The sequence below is a fragment of the Aythya fuligula genome, chromosome 2 (assembly GCF_009819795.1).
Source record: "Aythya fuligula isolate bAytFul2 chromosome 2, bAytFul2.pri, whole genome shotgun sequence".
Classification (NCBI taxonomy): Eukaryota; Metazoa; Chordata; class Aves; order Anseriformes; family Anatidae; genus Aythya; species Aythya fuligula.
In genome coordinates, this window is record NC_045560.1 from 86,223,351 (window position 1) to 86,244,222 (window position 20,872).

At 38.4% G+C, this 20,872-nt stretch overlaps 1 protein-coding gene across 1 annotated transcript in view; it reads left to right on the forward strand.

Moving 5' to 3' along the window:
- Positions 1-20,872, forward strand: part of ABCA13 (ATP binding cassette subfamily A member 13) — a 196,835-nt gene that overhangs the window by 98,466 nt on the left and 77,497 nt on the right. The window lies entirely within an intron of this gene.

Here is a 20,872-nt window from a genome sequence, read left to right on the forward strand (position 1 = left end):
CAGTGTGCATGTCCCCTCTTAAATAAGTAGAGAAAATGAATAAAATCAATGCATGATTTAGGCTGATGGTAATGCCAAAAAGAGGCAAGAGACATCAGTTCAGTAAAACACAATAGCAAGTCACTGAATTTAGACCTTCGATACTTTCTACTCATGTTTTACACTGACTTGTCCTGGATCTGGCTGGGATAGAGTTAATTGTCTTCATACCAGCTGGTATGTTGCTTTGGTTTGAATTTGTGACTAAAACAGTGCTGATAATACACCAATGTTTTAGCTATTGCTGAGCAGTGCTTGCTATGCCAAGGTTTTCTCTTTTTCCCACTCTGCCCACCTCCCTGTAGCAAGTAGGCCAAAGGGTGGGCAAAAAGCTGTGAGGGCACACAGCTTGGACTGGAGGCTTGTCCATGTCCCATGCTGCAGAGTGTCAATCCCATCAATAAAAACTGAGGGGAGATTTTTCTTGAGGGGTGGACAGGGGGATTGGCTGTACATCAGTCTACTTCTGGGAGATGCAGAGTGATTGCCTTTGCATCATTTGATCTTTTTTTTTTTTTTTCTTTCTTCTTCCCTTCCCTTCTTAATCAGTTATTAGATTGGCCCATGAGTTTTCTTGCTTCTGATCTCTGTGTTCTCTCTGAGAACCTGCTGGAGGATGAGAGAGTGTTAGCAAGCAGCTCTGTAGTGCTTAGCTGCTAGCCAGAGTCAACCCAGTATTCTGACCCTCTCTAAATGCTAATGTTAGAGGAAAGTAGCAGCCTAATAATATAATTGTAATGCAACGGATATAAAAAATAATAATTTTGTTAACTCTAAAGATACAAAACACGCTCAGTGTAACTTCTACTGTTTTACATTTCCTTTGCAGAAGGTTTACTCAGTTTTTAAATTTTATTCTAAGGAAAAAAAAAATCAACTTGGAATTAAACTCACCTTTTTTTTTGGGAGGGGGTAAGGACAATTAAGATTTTCTTTTTAAGTCAGGGTACGCATATGTGTGCAGACAATACATGCATATATTATAATATGCACATGCATAGTTAATTTCTACACAGCTGGGGGACATGATTGATGGCTATTGTATTGTAGATGCAGAAAAAAGAAGGATAGACAGCTTGTAATGGCTGAATGACAAAATTGCTGGAGCCAAATATCCTTGGATATTTGGAAAGACCAATTCTACGGAGACTAATAAAAATTATCGTAAAATACAGCAGGCAGTGTATGCACAAAAACAGTCAGTAGAGCTAAGAGCGAGTCTAAGTGGTCCATAACTAGTCCATAGCTAACCATGGATAAATAACAAAATATTCTGAGCATATGCAAAAGTGGACAATAGGGTAGAAAATGGATTCAATGTATTGTTAAGACATTCATATATCTTGCTGAAGAGCCAAATGAATTAATTTTGTTGGATATTATGTTAGACATTTTGGGAAATACCAACTTTTGATCAAAACTCTTCTGGAAGTAAAGTACAATTGGAACATGGTATATCAAAGTTTAAATGAAACAAAGCTATAGGAAATTCAAATATATCAAATGATATATTTTTTTTTTTTGACACAGTGATATAAAACATAATACTTTGTGGACTGATTGTGGCAATATAAAAAAAAAAACAAACAAAGAGTGATATAATATATAATATGAATTGTTTATAGATGCACTATTAAAGCTTATACATTTGTAATACTTGGATAAGTTAGCCACTGAAAGTGTTGGAGTAGAAGCAAGTTGATGCATAACTAATTTTTGTGGTTACTTAATACTTTCTGTGAAGCTGCTGGTGTTAGCCATTCTGAAAGCTATTAAGCAAAATGTTACATTGTTCCTATTATTATTTAAGAGACAATTTACAGTGCTTATAAAAACAAAAACAAAAAACAAAACAAAACAACAACAACAACAACTGAAAGCTAATTTAATTAAGAAATTGTCGCTGATGAACAAAACATAGTCACCATAAGGAAACATTAACATGAAGGGCTTTCAGTGTGGTTTCTTGGGGTTTCACTCTGTTGACTATTTTCATCAGTGATACTGAACTAGGTATTTTTCTCATCAGAAAAGCTGCAACTGCTGCAAGGAATTGGCTGAATGGTAATGATGATGAGTTAGATCAGTCCTAAAGAGTGATTCAGACCTCTGGAGAAGCTGCATCTATTGTAAATAAAGCATGTTTTGATTCAGCCATATGCTGGACATATCTACATAATAGGGAGTAATATCATAGAAAACACTGACTTTGAAAGTTATCTGCTAATCCTTGTGAAAAAGCATTTTAAGACAGCACTGTTAAGAAGATTAATGTTTCACTTTAGTGTATGAAAGGATGTGAAGAGGTCCTTTCAACTATCTGTACAAAATTGATGGGAGCCGTGCTACAATAGTATGTACAACTTTTGTGTCCATGTTTTTAAGTTTCAGTGTTTCTAAGGAAAAGTTGAGAATTTGGAAGGGGAATGGAAAAGAGTTAATACTGGAGGTTGGAGGTGAAGTCTATGTAAAGGTACCATTGGGACTCAGTTAATGTAGTGTTGTAGATTAACCTAGCAGGCAGCTAAGCACCACACAACTGTTCACTCACTTCCCCCCCTACCACGGTGGATTTGGGGAGAGAATTGGAAAAAAAGGGAAAAACTTGTGGGTTGAGATAAAGACAGATTAATAGGGCAGGAAAAGAATAGTAACTAATAATAATAACAATGATAAAAGAATATGGAAAGCAAGTGATGCCCAATGCAATTGCTCACCAGCTGCTGACTGATGCTCAGACAGGCACCAAGCAGCAACCCCACCGTAGTCAGTCCCCCAATTTTATTGTTCTGCAGACACCGTATGGCATGGAATATCCCTTTGCGCCGGCTGTCCTGGTCCTGTCCCCTCCCAGCTCCTGGTACATCCCCTGCCATCTCCTGGCAGCTAACAGGAAAGGCTGAAAAGGCCTTGGTTCTGTGTAAGCACTGCTCTGTGACAAGTAAAACATCAACATATTATCACCATTATTCTCATCCTAAATCCAAAACACAGCACCATGCCAGCTCCTTGGAAGAAAATTAACTCTGTCACAGCCAAAACCAGGACATTTAGTCTGTCAAAAAAAGAAGATAGGTGATTAACAGGCTCCCCAGGGAAGTGGTCACTGCACCGAGCCTGTCTGAATTTAAGAAGAGATTGGACTGTGAACTTAGGCACATGGTCTGAACTTTTGGGTAGACCTGTGCGGTGTCAAGAGTTGGATTTGATGATCCTTAAGGGTCCCTTCCAACTCAGGATATTCTATGATTCTATGATTCTATGATTCTATGATTCTATGATTCTATGATTTGTTTAAAGGCCTGAACTTTGTATACATAGAGAGTATTTTCTATTAAGGTATGGTTCTGTTATAGGGGCAAAAATGATAAAGGGGAAAAAAAGGAAGAAATGAAACAAATAGCTGTAAGCTAAAGACTCTAAAGACTGGCACTTCTAGAAGTTAGTTAACAATTGGAGTTTGTCTACTCAGGGAAGCATGTCCCCTCCCCTGGTGCATTTGACACAACTCTGGGGCCTTTGTGGAATATATGCTACAGTTAGAGGTGTTATTGATTTCTGCATGTTGGTAACAGAGTGGAATTTGATGTTTGCTGACTGGTGATCAAATGGTTTCTTCTATTCTTAGCGCAGAGCTGTTAACCCACTATGGCAAAGTGTGTTCCCTGTAATTACACAATAAGGGCTCACTGTGTATTTGTTGTGATATACTTGAAGTTGTATCACAACATCTGTTTTTAAATGGAACTGTCTTCATTCATTTCCCTGTAAAATTCACTTAAAAGGATGTACGAAAGATATTAATGTGCCATCCTGCAAATTGTGACATAATTTCTGAGTAGAAAAACATGGACAAAAAGTAGTTGTGGCTCTGTTTGAAAAAAGTAGCTTCTGGCATGAAGACTGGTATTTAAATTGTCAGAATTTACACTCACTACTGATGAGAAGATGCAGCACACTTTTCAGTCTTCTGGTGATTTAGCAGTACAGGTGATACTTTACCACAAATTCAGCACTCGACACTGAGAAAGAAGTGTCGAAATAGCTTGTCTAGAAGTCTTATAGATACTGTGTTTTCCTTCAGCTTGCTTATTGTTGTTTTAACTAGTTTCTTAGAGGAAATTTTTTGATTCTGGCATATGTTGAAAACTTAATTTTTCCTCTTTCAGTTCTTTAGCTTTATCCTTGTCAACCCTAAAGCTTGCTTCTTTTTTCTTTTTGTCACATGTTCAGGTGTGTCTAAAGCATAGAATGAGGATGGAGTGTCTTTATGATACTACCTATCAGTAGCCACAAAAAGATTTTTCATCTTACAAATCAGGTCATCTAACTTGTTTAAAGTTTACATAAATCTGTTTTGTGCGTAAGTGCATAACTGTAACTCCTTATTTTATCCTTCAGAAAGTAAGTGGTTAGGATCTTACTTTCAAATGTGTTTCACTTGTAATCCACTACTTCCTTCTGTCATCCAAATGTTTTCCCTACCAATTGCTTTCCTTGTTGTTGCTACTTGGTCCTTTTCCCCTTCTCATCCACAGTACATAGATCTTGTTTCTTTGTTGAAAAGGTTCATACTTAAATGGCTAATAGAAAAACAATTCAAAGACAGCTGTTTTTCAGTAAAGGGAGATATTCTTACAATGCCAAGAAGTTGATCCACTTCCTGTACTCCACCTCCTTTCTACCTTCACATTTGTGTCTGTATTGCTGGTAAACAAAAGAAATGAACCCTGCCTGCCTGCCTTCCTCACAGAGGTCATTTGCTTCCTGCAGCCCTAGAGTAAAAAATAATAAACCACCTGCCAAAAAGTGTTCTCAGTTTAAAAGTGTGACTGTAGTATTCTGCAAGGACTAAAGCGCCAGAGAACAAAAGGATAATCCCTTCTGAAATTTCTACTTTGAAAATCTTTAATTGCTCATGAATATATTCTGCTGATGGAATTGAGTTAGTTCCGCTGAAAAGTCACCCTTGTGAGTTAGTAACTGCTTTCCTTCACAGTGTAATTTGATATTTTTCCTTGTCCTTAAAATGTATGTCTCATTTCGACTGAAAGGTATACTTGAAGAAATGTGTTGTGCTGCAGACCTAGTTCCAGACTTGAAGTTGTGGTTTGAAGTTTACTGAAATGTTCAGTTTCTAACTAATTAAAACTCATGAAGAAAAGTGTTGCAGAAACAATACAGGAATCCTGTCTGCATTTCATCATTTTATGATGAAATAGATGCTGCCTTTTCTGTTCTGCATAGAGGAAACATGATCATTTAGAGAGACTTTTTTTTTTTTTTTTTTGGGGGGGGGGGGGTCACCAGAATTGATATGTGTGTAATTTTCATGGTGATAACTGTGTTGAATTTCTACATATCTCCAATGTCTTCTAACCAGAAAATTGTATTTGATGTTAAAATCTCTTATCTCTTGCTGTCTTATGCAAATATTTTGAACCTGATTTTTCCAATAACTTGCTGCCTTGTCGTTGTCATAATCTAAATTGTTGGATGTGTTAGCTATTAGTAATGCCTGTTTCAGGAATAACACAGTTCAGAAGCTCATCTACTATGCTCAGGTATTTACTGGGGCTGAAGGACAAAAGATACAGATACGTGTGGATGCACTAAGAATGCTTTATCAATCCAAATGTAATTGTTAGTACATGAACTTCCTTAGCACCTTAATTGCCAAGTGACCAATCATGTCCCCTGTGTAGCTCTTCTGTCTTGCATACTAGCCCTTTGATTTCACCTTGACAGCATGCTTCTTCATACAGGCTGTTTTCACTCAGACTTGATAGTGCTCCCTTCTGGCTTTCATAAATACATGAGCTTTCTAACCTTTCCTTGCATTCAAGGTTTTCTTTTCATTCCTATATTTTGTCTAGGCTATTACAACAGCTACAGACAGACAGAAGGTATTGCCTGCCAGTCTTTACAATCTTTCACAGTATTTTTAAAATCCTCTCTTTTAATGAAATATTCAGGAGGCTTGTTCTCTACTCTGAAGGATTGTTTGTCTTCCATTTCATGCCATAATGATTCCTAAGCAATTCTTACCAAAAAAAAAAAAAAAAAAAAAAAAGCGAGAGAGAGAAGTAGAACTCTTCAGAACTCTGCCTCAGAAGATAGATGAGATGAGAACTGGCAGACAGGATTCCTGTATTGTTTCTGCTTTTGTGAATGACCTTGTCATTGTGCTTGACCTTGTCATTGTGCTTTTTTAGTGGTATCTTTTTTTTTTTTTTGCCTTTTTTTTTTTTTTTTTTCATATTTGCAACATCTTCAAAAATCTGTATTCAACTGCAAGTTAAAGAACGAGGGGATGGGTTCCCTGGTGTAACGTTAATGTGTTTTTTGCCACACCTATAGTAATATTTACTTCTTAGCTTAAATAGCTTCACCATCCCTGGAGGTCTTTAAAAGATGTTTAGATGTTGAACTTAGCGATATGGTTTAGTGGGGGACTTGTTAGTGTTTGGTCAGAGGTTGGACTCAATGATCTTGAGGTCTCTTCCAACCTAGACAATTCTGTGATTCTGTGATCCTTTTTTTGTTCATGCTCTTGCTGTTGCTCAGTAGTATGAGTTTTCCAAAGATAGCATTTACTTCTAATGTTCAAGATGAAATGATTATTTCTGTCCTTAATAATATGGGGCCTTTCTATTGGAGAAAATTTTGACTCTTGGATAATTAAAACAGTCTTAGATATAATGTCAGAAAATGTTTATTGTTTATGACTAGACTCCACAGCTGAATATTGTTATCATTTTAAATCAATGGTTTTTGTTCTTCTGAAGGCATCCTAGTCTGCAGATATTTTTTTCAGTCTTGCTTATTACTTTATTTTATGGGCCCCTTTTTAATGTTAAAAATTCAATATGTACACTTGAATCACACTTGGTATATATGCAGTACTGTGGGACTCCAACTCATGGTTGGGCCATATCTTTATAAAGGGATATCTCTGAGTTTAAAGAAATGGTTGTTTCCTATTCTAAATTTAGCTTTAATAAAGGGAATGGAAATACAGTGAAGGGGGAGAAATGGTGTAATAAAACTTAACGTACTGTGAAATAGGATGATATTTGTAAATCAAGGAGGCTCTTTGGTAAAGAGTTTACAATACTTTTTATGAACATTATAAAACATCAGCATCAAAAGCTCTATGTTCACTCATCATGTAAATTATCAATCACAAAAATGTACAAGGTGATTTAATTTATGAACTAAATTTGAAACACCTTTCTGAGGGGAAACAAGCACATTTGACAATACAGATGACATTTTTCTGCCAGCCTGTCTGTGTTAAGCTTGTTTATTAATTGTTATGAAAACAAAGGCTTTGTTAATTAATTCTGTATTGCAAGAAGAAGTGGCCAACGTAAGTCACAAAGCACCTCTGAATGGATGTAGGGGAAAATTCTAGTCATATGGGAACAGATTTTAAGGCAAATGGTGGTGTGAGTATCTTGCATCTTTAATACATTTGGATAATAGTATGAACCATCCAAAGCATGTTGGGCAGGCTACTAATTCTAAGAATAATTTATTTTCTAAACAATGATTGTGAGGGTATGGCAGCGCTGAAGTAGTCAGTGTGACTGGCTACAGCCATATATGTAAGGAGCCCTGTTCTCTTAGGCATTGCACGATATAATTGGAGTATGAGTCACCTCAGATTGATGAGGTTGTTAATGTGAACTCCCACCAGCTTCAACACCTCTGGGCCTTCTCTTTCCAGAGTTAGATTCTCCTCAAATGAGAATCTTGTTCTCTCTAAAGAGAAGATTGATGAGGCTACAGCAGAAGTTTTTCAAAGCATAAAGGGAATGACCATAATTCATGCACATGCAGCCAAAAAACTTTGGGTTAATCACCAGAGAAAGACTTCTAGTGAGGAATGAAAGTGAAATAATAGGCTAAGTTTTTATGTAAATGATTTGGAGTGTTCAATGTGGAAGTATAGTACATGGAATATATAGTTTTAAGTATAAATTAACTGTCTGATGTAGAAAATCTGTATCCAGCAACTCTGCAGTGGTCTCTCAGGGTCCTGTCACTCTGAATTACTGAGCACAAAAAGCAATGGCAGCCTCACTCATTGCACAGCCTTCATCCTCCAGCCAGTGCAATAGCTGAGGCAGTAGTAATGGGGTGGCAGAAGTAAATTCTGGTAGTTCCTTGCATTGTTTTAAATTACAGGTTAAATATCTAATATAGAGATTTTATTTTTTCCAAGTGTGTCTGTGTGTATATTTACTTATATATATTTTATAGATGATGATGTATGCGCATGTACATATGTATACAAATATTTTAAAACATTTTGCTTTGTTAATGCTGTTGCATTGTTGCATTATTTGCTGTTACAAATGTAGATCCTTTAACTTCAATCATGTAAGTAACTTAATGTAAATAGTCACAATTTTTTAAAGAAATGATTATCAAGACCAAGTATGCTTACTTTTCCTTCTAAAACAGAAAAAGCTTCATGGAGTGTCTGTGTTCTCTTGTCTCAGTTATTTCACTACAAAAATTCTTTTTGCATTACAAAATCCCACAAAAAAATGTTAATTCTGGATTGATTATTGCTGTGATTATAGAACATGATTTTGAAACTTCTGTGTGCTTTCTTCTGAACAGGTATTGCAGTTGCAAATTGTTTATACGAATCATAATCACAGAATCATAGAATGGTTTGGGTTGGAAAAGACCTTAAAGATCGTCTAATTCCAACCACTGCCATGGGCAGGGACACCTGCCACCAGAGCTGCCACACCAGTGGCAGGTTGCCCAATGCCCCATCCAACCTGGCCTTCAACACCTCCAGGGATGGGGCATCCACAGCTTCTCTGGGCAACTTCTTTCAGTGTCTCACCACCCTCTGAGGTGACATTCTTCCTAACGTCTAATCTAAATTTACCCTATTTTAGTTTAAACCACTGACCTATGACCACGTGCCCTTGTAAAAAGCCCAGCTTTCCTGTAGGCCCTCTTTAGATACGGGGGGCAAACAAATTTTGTGTAGTTTAGATGGAACCAATAATATTTCTATTGTGATGTACTTAACCAAGTAAGAGTGTAGAAAGTGAACATATAAAGGAAGGGTAACCCCCCCCCCTTCCTCTCCCCCCCCCTTTTTTTTTTTTTGTTAATAACATCAGTTTTCCTAAGGCATTTTAGTACTTCAGCTTAGCACTTATGATTTAATTACAGAATCACTGGATTAACTTCAGTTGTTGTGCTGGTATTTTCCTTGTTGGGAAAATTATTGTCTTTGCATTGCTGAGGTTGCTGATAAAGTTTTGAGCTGGAGTATTATTTAAGATTTCTTGATTTATTTGGATTTCTGTTTCATACTTTTACCACTAGAACAACAGGAGTAATTGCTAGGTTCTCATTTTCAGGGGAGGGCATTACCAATAATCGCATATATGGTTTTTAGATTCTGTGAGAGGACGAGATTTTTATTTCTCTGGTTTAGGAGTTACAGGAAAAATATCCAGAGTAAATTCAGTCAGCATGCCAAGCAGCCAGCATTTAGGGCTGCACTTCCTTTTGTTAATTGTTCAGGCAATAACTTTATATAGGTTACAAGGTGACAACTTGATAAGATTTGTATATTGCACTGCTGCCAGTTAATTCCTCATTTGAAATATATAAGTGCAAGTTTACAATATATAACCTTATGTTGTACTTCTGTGATAGGTGGTAATTTCCATCCATGCACTTTTTTTTTTTTTTTTCATTTTCTGTTTCTCTGTTCTGCAATTTGTCCAGGTTACCATATTCATTGGAGGCATTAGGAAAAAAAAAAAAAGAAAAAAAAAAAAGAAAGAAACAGTTGGCTCTGTTAATCAAGATCCCAGTTTAATACCACTATTTATGAGTTACCAGGATGCCTAAGGACAGAGAATATTCATCAAATACATTTTTCAATTGTTTGCTATAGCTGTGGGTCTGAATAAAACAAGCCTCTTGCAAAACTCAGTCATCTTTCAGTTTGGAATTGTTTCCCTGCAGAAATTGTGATATGATTTTATTGTTAATAGAATAACTCCAGTAGAGATAGCATCTAAGATATTCTTAACTATGGATGATGCAATACATTAGACAAAGTACTTTGTTCAGAGTAAGCCAGTTCTTGCCTAAGTTGTAAAAGTTAAAGTGTCTGAGTGTCACCCTTGTCTTTTGAGGTGACATCCTGGCCCTGCTTAAAAAGTTTGCTCCAATTACTGTCAGCTTTCTTTGAGCAATTCTAGGAGGCTTGTTCCAGAGTGCTTCACACACTGACTCCAAAGTTTTGCCTACAAAGGCTGCTAACTGCAAACTGAGCAGCTGCATAATAAAATTCATCTGCACTACAAAACTAGACAGCCACAGCTTAAACAACCCCTTGCTAGGAAGCAGGTTACCAGTGTGAAGTATTTGAAAACACCAGGTTCAAATATATAGTTCCCTCAATCCTTGCTATATTTAATCTGTCAAATTTGAAAATACTTTGTATTTAATATTTAGTATTAAGTCTTGAATTTAATGTTTTATGTTGAGGTAGAGAGAACATTCAGCTTGTGCTTTTTTTTCTGCTCTTTCACTAAATCATAGAATCACAGAGTCATAGACTCATTTAGGTTGAAAAAGACCTCTAAGATTATCAATCTAACCATTAACATAGCACTGTGAATTCTGCCACTAAACTATGTCCCTAAGCATTACATCTACGCATCTTTTGAATACTTCTAGGGCTGGTGACTCTTCACCAAACACAGCAGAACGAATGTGGGTTGTAGCCCTATTGTTTAGATTGGAATCAATCTTGAAATGTTATTACCGTAGTCTAGAGGCATGGATTGGATGGTTTAGTTTAGCCTTCTGAGTGCTGATTTACACTTCTGTGGTGGTTTTACTCAGAAGGAGAACTGAACTCCACCACAACTGGTCTCTTTCTCCCTCTCCTCAGAGGAAAGGGGGAGAAAATACGATGAAAAGGGCTCAAGGGTTAAGATAAGGACACAAAGATCACTCAAACATTATTGTCATGGGCAAAACAGACTCAGTGTAGGGAGATTAGAGCAATTTATTACCTATTACTAATAAGCTAGAGAGGTGAGAAACAGAGAAAACAAACTAAAAGGACCCTCCTCCCATCTACCCACTTCCACCTCCTCTCTCCAGGTGGTGCAGGGGAATGGGGAATGGGGGCTGCAGTCAGTCCCTAAAGCTTTGTTTCAGCCACTTCTTCATGGTCACTCTCTGCCCCTGCTCCATGTGTGATCCCCACCACAGGATGCCGTCCTTCCCAAACTGGTCCTGAGGGGGCTGTCCATAGGCAGCAGCTCTCCAAGAACTGCTCCCACGTGGCTCCATACCACAGGGTCCATCCCCCAGGAGCAAACTGCTCCAGCACGGGTCCCCCACGGCTGGGCGGCAGCTCCCCGCAGACCCCCTGCTCCTGCAGGGGCTCCTCTCCATGGGCTGCAGCTCCGGCCCGGGGCCTGCTCCTGTGGGGCCTCTCCATGGGCCGCAGCCTCCTCCAGGCCACATCCACCTGCTCCACCGGGGGCTCCTCCACCCACGGGGGGGCTGCAGCGTGCAGATCTGCTCCATGGGGGACCCATGGGCTGCAGGGGGACAGCCTGCTCCACCGGGGGCCTCTCCCTGCACAGCCCGCAGGGGAACTGCTGCTGTGTGCCTGGAGCACCTCCTGCCCTCCTGCTTGCATTGACCTTAGGGGCTGCAGGGTTCAGGGCTGCTTCTCACTCCTCTCTCTCAGCTGCTGTTCCGTAGTAGTGCTGTTTTTTTTTTTTTTTTTTTTTTTTTTTTTTTAAATCTGCTTTCTTAAATCCCTTTTCACAAAGGTACAAACAACTTTGCTTATTGGCTTGGCTCTGGCCAGCAATGGCTCCTTTTGGAGCTGGCTGAAACTGCATCTTATCTAATATGGGGCAGATGCTGGATTCTTCTCCCGGCCTTGCCTCCCCCCCCCCCCCCCCCAAAGGAAAAAAACAAACAAACAAAAAAAGCCCACCACAAACTAAAACAAAACCAATAAAACCCTTGCTGCATTAACCCAATACAGCTTCTAAAAGGAAAAGGAAATTATCTCAAAAGTGAATGATGGGAGCAGTGCATTCAGCACTATGTTCTCTATCAAGACCAGACTAGTTTAGATGGACCTTGGTTCTATGTGCAATAACCCCTTTCTGATTCTCTTTGGGGTTTGCAAGATAATAGGTAGGTAGGCAGCACCACTGTTTACCATTTCTTTACACTCTTGCAACAGTTGCATGCTTCTGATGGGAAAAGGGGAAGAAATCAAGTATTTTTTACTATAAAATTATTCTACACAAAATCTATTTAATAAATGAAGTAGGTGCTTTTACCACTCACTAAGTGTTACAATCCAAAATGACTATATGCTCACATGAGTTGCTTTTATGGGTACATGCTTATTAATTTTGGTATTAGCAAAAATAACAAGTGGTATTTCGACATCAGCTAACGCTTCAGCAGAAACTAGGGTGTTTTTTAGTTTAGTTTTGTTTTGTTTTATTTTTTTTCCTAGCTTTTATGGTGGTTATTATGGTTGATTATACTAGCAGTGGTACCTTGGAAACCCAATCTAAAGTCAAGTTCTGTTGTTCCAGACACCTTGTGGACTAATAGTAATAAAAAGCAGATTCTCACTTCCTTTGACAGCTTGCAGTCTACTTTTAAGTCTGAATGCAATGAGTGGATAAAACAGGCGTATAGGTTGGGAAGGTAAGATTTATAAACAAGGTCCATACATTAAAAGCAGAGAACTTAGTTTACTGACTTTTTAGTTACCATATTTACCAGCTAAATGTCAATTGGACTCTTGCTTCCCCAAGTTTTCCCTTAAAATACATGGTGATTGCGATACACATCTGTTCTAAATTTCTTATCTATTACCACATATGAGGTGTTGTTGCATGGTGTGACATTTATACTTTGTGAGGTATGCTTTTATACTATGCCTGCTATTTTGGTATGAGTGATGAGAAAGCTTAATGGATTTTTGCAGTGGCAAAATCCATTAAGGCAGGGTATTCTTGCATTAAATAGAAAGTGAGAAAGTGAAGACCATCAGAAAATGCTAAGTATATTGCAGTATCTGTTATATGTGAATTTAAGAGGCTGGATTACCTTCTTTGTATCTTGTTTGGGTGTTACAGATACCTTAATTAATAATTAATACTTATAATAGAAATATAACATGCATACTATAAATTGTCATAAATGTCTGAAGATGTAAAGGAAGGGAAAATTTCAATCATGTTTAATTTGTAACCAATTTGTGTAATTGATAAGAAATATTTAGCTTTCATATAATGGTGCTCAGCTATGTGTCTGTGTAATGCAGGCAATAGTATATTCTAAGTTTGAAAAAGCACAAGTTCTTGATAAAAGAGCTGAAATTAAATGATGGTGTTCTGAATGTGGATGAGGCTCAAGCATGCCTGAAAAGAACAAGAAAACATTGAGTTGGATTCTTATTTACACTAGGAATCTCCTGTTATGATTATTTTGTAGATATTTGCAAGTGTACCTTTATAAAACATTTCTTATCTTTTATATTATGATAGGAAAGGTATGCAGCTTCTACAATTCTTCCATTGTTGATTTAATTCAGGTTGTCTTTGCTTCTTTCTTTTGTGAATCATTTTCACGTAAGAGTGTGCCTTCTGTTCTTTCTTAATATGCTCCAATTTGCTTCATTTCAGTGGTTAAGTAGGGAACTTCAGCTGTTACGTGCTCTGAGTCATTCAAGTCTAAAGATGGGATGAGTGTTTCCCAACTCTGTTCACTTCATGTCTTGGCTTCTGTCAGTTTTTCTTGCTCATGCTTGTATAGTAGCTACATACCATGTTATTTAGCAGAAGAGGGAATAAATGAAAATTGAAATGGACTCACTGACTGGCAACTATAGGTGGACTGCTATAGGAGGAAGTGGACTCATATGGACTCTCTTCAAAGTTCACTTAGTAATCTGTAAAATGTCGAAGGGGTGAGGCAGTGGGAATTAATATTTTTGGGGTACTCATGCTGTAGAGATGCCTGTGGTGTCAAAGGTGTGACTGCATAGTTTCACCTCTAATAGATTAACCTGTGTCAGCAATGGCAATATATCAATTTAAGGAGCTGTTGATAATCTAGATAATGGTAATTCAGTTAGTATCCAAAAAACTAACGTTTTGGCATGTATTGTCTTGCACTATATGTTTTTCAGATAATGATAGTGCCTAGTGAAACACTAAAAAAAAAATAAAAAAATATGTGAAGGGTGGGGACAAAACCCACTATACCTCTGTTTTGTTTCTTTCCTTTTCTCTAGTGGATATTAGCTATGTATTTTCTATTGCCATTTAATTATGTACCTTATGTGAATCTGTACAACGTGTTTTCTACTTGCAACAAACCTGCATGAAAATCCCAGGTGTAAACAGTGATGTCCAGGATCAAATGTTGTTGCTTGGATTCACCTCTGTCTCTAGTTTGTTAGAAACAACAACAGCAACAAACACCACAGAGCTTAGATTTATTATCTCTTCCTTGTGTTACACTTTGCCTTCACAAAAGCACTTTATATTCCTTCTGGAGACTATGCTAAGGCACACAGAAAATAAGGAGGTGATCAGTGACATTGAAAATTGCTTCACTAAAGGCAGATCATGTCTGACATATCTGGCCTTCTACAATGGGGTTACAGCATTGGTGGGTAGAGGAAGAGCACCAGTAAATACTGTCCACCATGATATCCTTGTTTCTAAATTGGAGAGACATGGATTTGATGGATGGACAACTCGGTGGACGGAGGTGGCTGGATGGTCATACTCAAAATGTTGCAGTCAATGGCTCAGTGTCCAAGTGGAGATCAGTAATGACTAATGTTCATCAGGGGTCCATACTGGGACCCATGCCATTTGACATCTTTGTTGGTGATGTAGACAGTGAGACTGAGTGCACTCAGCAAGTCTGCAGATGACAGCAAGCTGTGTGGTGTGATCAACACAATGGAGGGAAGGAATGCCATCCAGAGGGACCTGGACAGGCTTGAGAGTTGGGCCTCTGGGAACCTCATGAGGTTCAACAAGGCCAAGTGCAAGGTCCTGAACCTGGGCTGAGTCAATCTCAAGCGCAAATACAGGCTCAGAAGAGAATGGACTGAGACCAGCCCTGAGGAGAAAAACCTGGGGGTGTTGATGAATGAGAAGCTCAGTGTGATCTGGAAATCACAGAATGTTAGGGATCAGAAGGGACCTTGAAGGATCATCTAGTACAATCCCCCTGCCGGAACATGAACACCTAGATCAGCTCACACAGGAACACGTCCAGGTGTGTTTTAAATGTCTCCGGAGAAGGAGACTCCACAACCCCCCTGGACAGCCTGTTCCAGTGCTCTGTCATACTCACCATAAAAAAGTTTTGTCTCCTATTTAAGTGGAACCTCATATGTTCTAGCTTGCACCCATTGCCCCTTGTCCTACCATTGGATATCACCAAGAATAGCCTGGCTGCGTCCTCCTGACACTCACCCTTTACATATTTATAAACACTAATAAGGTCACCCCTCAGTCTCTTCTTCTCCAAGCTAAAGAGAACCAGCACCCTCAGCCTTTCCTCGTCAGGGGGATGTTCCACTCCCTTAATCATCCTGGTGGCTCTCCGCTGGACTTTCTCTAGCAGTTCCCTGTCCTTCTTGAACCGAGGGGCCCAGAACTGGATGCAATATTCCAGATGTGGTCTCACCAGAGCAGAGTAGTGGGGGAGGAGAACCTCTCTCGACCTACTAAGCACACCCCTTCTGATAGACCCCAGGATGCCATTGGCCTGAAAGCAAAACATATCCTGTACTGCATCAAAAGAAGCATGGCTAGCAGGTTGAGAGAGGTGATTCTCCTCTCCCCTTCTTCTCTGCTCTTGTGCAACCCCACCTGGAGTACTGTGTTCAGCTCTGAGGTCCCCAACGTAAGAAGTATGTGGAAAGAGTCCAGAGGAGGTCCTCCGATCAAGACAATCAGAGAACTGGAGCACCTCTCTGATGAAGAAAGGCTGAGAGAGCTGGGGATGTTCATCTTGGACAAGAGAAAGCTCTGGGGAGACGCTATAGCAGCCTTTTGGTACCTAAAGAGGGCCTACAGGAAAGCTGGAGGCCAAACCATTCATAGAATTCTATGGCTGTATCTTTCCTTTAAGGCAGTGAAGGACAGATACATTTCCTCTAGTACTCTCGTCTCTTTAAGTATAACGGTGCCTAACCAGTTCTTCAGTCCCTTACAGTTTGCTGTGGGTAGGCCTGATGTGAATATTCATTTCTTCTAAATAGAAAATTAGATAGTTTGAATGAGGTTTGCCCTATTCCTTTCCTAATCTTGCCTACAGACGAGTTTTTGTTCATGCTCATTTCTCTGCAGAATGCAAAAATGAGTGGCTTAAAGAGGTTACAAGTCTGCCATTTGCTGTCTGTCTTGTCTGTCCTTTTCTGAGGATTTTTTTTGGGTTGTGGGTTTGAACTGGGAGGAGTTTGGGGGGTGCAGGTGAGAGTATTCAATATGTTTTTCAATATATTTTTCTGGTTATATTGGTTCTTTCTAGGATTTCCATCACAGATCAGTTGTGTATTTCATGCTGTTCTCTCAGTGCCCTACACAGTGCTAAAATATTAAACATGGCATCTTAAGCAATAAGAATGTGTTTGATAAAGGAAGGAAATTCTCTGATCAGTCAACTGTCTGGCTTGAAGAGATTTGGTAGATTTGAGTTGTGAAAGGGGGTTCTTTACAAGATTGTTTAGTGACAGAAAACTGAGCTTTGACTTTAAAATATGTTAATTTTACTGATGAGGTCTACAGGTACCTAGATCTCAGTTATTCTGTCTTAATGATATTCAGGCCCACTGAGACTCATTCTGAAGTCCAGGGCCCAGAATATGAAGTTGAATTTTTAATTTTTGGTTCTACTACTAACTGTAGAGCAGTCTATAAAGATTTTCATAATATTTGTTCTGAAATTTTAGGACTAATGTTCTGTTTCCCTGATATTAACTATAAGAGTTGGAAAGCACCAAGAATCTTTTCCAAAATATAAAGGAGTGTCTGGATGGTTGGGAAGTACAACTTAATTGTGAACATAATTGCACTTCTTGCATTTAATTGCAATCATAAGTCAAGAAAGACAGCTTCTGACATTTGGGTCAGATTTTTAATTTCATGATCTAAATTATTAATGAGAATATTTCCATAAGCTTTCTGCATAAAAACTGACTTCATAACAGAGAGGTCAGCTGGTCTTGTTCTAGTCTTCTAGACTGTATGATTACCAGTCATAATCAGAAATTGTTCCCATAAATTTGTGCTCCATTTATGGTGGTAAATTACTTACACTCTTTATAAAACAAAACATAATTTTGTAGGTTCTAGTTAAAACAAAAGTAAAGTAGATACTGCATATAGGATTATTGAACATGAAAGGTTAAATGTCAGATGTATGGATAAATATTATTCAAGTTCTTATTTTTCCGAGTGTTTTAATACCTAAGGAATCTCAAAAGTTATATTGGGTACTGTGTGTCTACAGCCAAACAAAATTGTACAATGCCTAGAAAACACAAGTGATCAGTATAAGAATGCATAAAGCTATTGTATAAATCAGTAGTGCTTCCACTTGTGATAGGCAGCAGTGCTGAACACGGTGTCTCAAAACTGATACAGCAATAATATAAGAGGACTTGAGGCAAGTGGTGGAGGTTGATTAGAACTATAAAGATTTTTATAAGAGGATACTGAGAGCTTGAGATTGTTTATGCAGAAGATAGATTGGGAACTTCTGTAACCTATCTCCCCAGAGCAAGATTTAGGAGCGTATCCAGTTCCATCGGACAGAGTAAATTCAAAACAAGGTGGTTTTTGTTTTGTTTTTGTTTTTTAACTTGAAACACAGTGGAATGACAGAATTTAAGGTCACCAAGATTGAAATTTGATTCAGAAAGACATTTGACACCTTCCTTGTGGATAAATTGAAATAATAAATACATACTTATAAAAGACAATCATTTTAAAAAGGAAAAAAAAATGCCTAAGGAAAATAAATACTTTTAATATAATGTATCTTCTTGTGATATATCTTGGCTGGCCAGTTTTTGCAATACTGAGTAAAAGTCAGAATGTTGGAAAAAATGAACCATTGTTTTTATTCAATTAATTTTTTATCATTTCTCTCTGTTCCATTTGCTTCTGCCCCTATAAAATAATTGTCATAGTCTTCTTTCAGAGATTCAAAGGGGCAAATATTTTTGAAGCATTTTTCACTCACATTTCAAGTTTATAATCTGTGAACACGTCTGGGACTATGGCAAATATTTTATTCTGTGCTGCTTCTCTGTCCTTTTCTGGCATTTCACTGCTTTGATAAATGAGAGATAGTATATTTTACAATTTCAGGAATGTTCAGCTGGAAAAGCTTACAGGATCTCATTTATTCTAAAAACACCCATCCCTTGCAAATTGTTCTGCTTCCAAGTGTCTCAATTTCTGTATTGAGTCAACTGTGGAAAATCTCACTATAATAATTCAAAAAGCTTAATACATTCATAAGAAGTTTGCTTAAAAAAGAATTTCTTCTTTTACTAAGATTGTCTTCTGCTACTACCTAAATTATAGAAGAGCCAAGTTTCAACCCCCAAATGTAACTGTTCTTGAGTGGGGCATTTCAATACTGGACCAGGATCTGAATTTTGTGGCTTTTTTCTCCATAATGGACCAAAATCCCAACTGCCATTTCTACCAGCTGTCAAATTAGTAAAATACAGCTGTGATTAGAACTGCTTACAGACAGAATTTCTGTTCTATAGGGATCTGTAGGAAAAAAAACAACCAAACAAAAAAAGCCATTCAGTTGCAGAATTAAAATAATAACTACTGTTTTATTTTCTAGAAATAAAAGTAAAATTAATTACTTAGAAGTAATTGAAATCTAAATGAAACAGAAGGTACTAAGGTCTGAAGAAACATTTGGGGATTATCTTGTCCAACCACCTACTCAAAGCAGCTCATGTTAGAGCGGTTATTCAGGGTCTTGTCCTGCCTGATTTTGAGATGTGTTGGTCTCCATGATAGCAATTTTTTTTTTTTCCCTCATATATTTATTGTGTTAGAGTTTCCTGTGCTGCATCATTTGCTTGTTTCTTCTTTGTTTTTTTCCCTGAGAAGTGACCTTTTTCCCTGGTGCCACTAGGGCCCCTGGGTGCTGCTGTTGAACTGACTCTGCCCACCAAACCTGCTGGAAGGTGTCCTTCATCCCAGTGCCGAGCCCCACAGTCACCTTCAAACAGTGAGGCCCCCACCTGGTGTTGCTGTGTACACATGCTTTTGCTAACCAGAGCTGTCAGCCAGTGTTTTCCCCACCATTGACTCTGATGGACAGCATTAGTAGCCAACTGTACCTTGGCTGGACGCAGTACTGCTACTCCAGCCCATAGTGTGGTGAAGAGCAGTATGGTCAGTGGTCCTTATAGTCTTCCTCACCCTTTTGGCTCTAAGGATGCTATGGGAGGCCATGTCACAGGCTATGTTCAGTCAAGGGAAACATCGTCCATTGATCATCCCTTATTCACCAAACATGTCCTGTCTTTGCAGCTCTCAGGTCAGGCAGGATTTGACCTTGGTAAAGCCTTGCTGGGTATTCCCAAGAACCTTGATTTTCATAACTTGTGTGTGTTTTCCTGGAGGATTTCACCTGTAACCATCCCAGAGACTGAGGCTGATCAGCATTTATTTACCAGGATCCTCCTTTTTGCTTATCTTGAAGGTGGATGTGATCTTTATCTTTTCCAGAAGTCTTTGTGTTGGGCAGTTCACGAGGTATCCCATGTCACCATGAAGTCCTACTTGACTTCCTCCTCTTCTGTATGCCCAAACCCTAGAAGCTGCCATTTGCCATAACATGTCTACTTGATGTATGATTAAAATCTTCCATAAAAAGTACATGTAATTTTTAATATAAGAAATGGTAAGTTTACAGTCCACATACTGGTTGTTACAGAGCACAGAGTTTGAGCTGCATTGTTCAATGGCTACTCTGTTGGAAATCCAACTTGTCTTTTCTGCCATCTCCTCCCCTCTTTTATCCCACAGCTCTGTCGTCTGGGATTAAAATTCTAGTAAACCAGAAGAAACAGTGCAAAGTGAAGGGCAGTTAATTTGAAGTTATATGAAGGCTCTCATAGAAGCAGTTGTTAAAATGTAACTTAGAAATGCTGTTTATAGTTGTCTCAGTACATAGAACAGAAGGCAGTAAGAGACAAATCACAAGGGATCCTAAAATATGGTATGTCTTTGAGCATTATGATAAACAGTCTCTTTAGTCTTGCTACAGTGCAAATACTTGTGGTAATAAATCTACAGGAGACTGCTATTCTCTAAGGAGGAAAAGAGGCTGAAGGTATGTTCAGTTTGGTAAGGCCACAGAAGGTGGTGGTAATACCCTTCACATACCTAAAAGGTACTGGGATCTAAAATGGAGGCAAAGGGATTGGTGTTTCTCAAAAGTATTTAACAAAGAGCAACAAAATGAAATTCAGGTAGAGCACATCAGGGAAATGTGTGTTTGGTGAGATGTTAATAAGCTGCGGAAACACTCCCATGGGAATTTGAGGGACAGCCCATGAGCTGGGATTATGAAAATTGCTTTGATGAGCACATTAATAACTGTTAGCAGTCCTCTATGGGCACAAGAATGAAGGGAATGTTTTTACAAGAATCCACCTCTCTAGCTTCTATGATTCTCTGTTATATACTCTGAAGATGTCATGTTGAAATCCTGT